This window comes from Arachis duranensis, chromosome 6 (assembly GCF_000817695.3).
Source record: "Arachis duranensis cultivar V14167 chromosome 6, aradu.V14167.gnm2.J7QH, whole genome shotgun sequence".
NCBI classification, from domain to species: Eukaryota; Viridiplantae; Streptophyta; class Magnoliopsida; order Fabales; family Fabaceae; genus Arachis; species Arachis duranensis.
In genome coordinates this window covers 108,824,616-108,825,796 of record NC_029777.3, presented here as the reverse complement: position 1 = coordinate 108,825,796, position 1,181 = coordinate 108,824,616, and positions in this window count along the sequence as shown.

The following is a 1,181-nucleotide window of genomic DNA, read 5'->3' as shown; positions in this document are numbered from 1 at the left end:
ATGATAGAATTTGCAGAAATTCTAAGATAAATAATGAAGTATACAAAGATTGAAAGACCAGAAAACAAAATAAAAAGACATAGGGCGAAAAAATTAAAAAGTAAAATAAAGGAGTATAAAATGGAATTAAATAGTCTTCAGTTCGAAATTAATGACCTTATAATAAAAAGGATAGAAATAAGAACAAATATAAACAAGTTGGAGCTAAACTTAAAAAATTTATAAATACCTGGAACACCATACTATGACCTAAAAGAATTAAAGCTGTTGAAAGAAAAAATGGAGAATGAAGTTGAAAAATTAAAAAGATATTTAGAAACAACAAAAAGAGTAGAAATAAAAGAAGTTTTGGAGGACTTGAAAAATTATATTAAAGAAAAAGATAAACAGATAAAAGATTTTATATACAATGATCAATGCAAAAAAGAATATTATAAACTAAAACAAGATTGAAAAAAAAAATATAAAAATGAAATCAGACTTAGTAATAAATGTTCAATATTTATTCGAAGCAAAATATGAAGAGTTAAAAAGAAATTACATCTTAAAAATTGGTATCAGAGCCAAGTTAACGATTAAGGGTAACACTTTCTTTTTAAGCAACACTTTTAGTGACACGCTTTTAAAATCAACAAATAACCATAAAAGATAAAAATCTTTACAAATGCATCTGTACACTAGATGCCCCTTAGTAAAAACACATCATGCTGATATTTCAGTTAATTAATAGCTAAATAAAGATATTTTGTGGGGTGCTTAATAAAATATTTGAATTAATTAGTATAAAGCCAGGTAGCATTATTATTAGCAGTGTGCTTTCACCAAACCCAGCCCACCAGAGTCAATATCATTGAATCTTTTATAGTCTCATATAAAAGATTCTGTCCATTGATTTCGCCGCCATGCCCCTAGGTTTAGGGAGCTTCTTGAAAACCACTCTGACTAATTTAATTAGGCCACAAAGACCCACACTCCCTTAGCTTTTAATTTCTTACTTTTTCTTTTCTTGTTTAAATAATTGTTATGCGTGTGTTTATTTTAAGGAATTTAATTTTAAATAATTGACAGTATAATTTTATATATTCGTATAATTATATTTATTTTTTTGAATGATTATTTAAATAACTAATATAACAAATAATTATTTTTGTTAATATAACATCACGTAATTAAATATATAT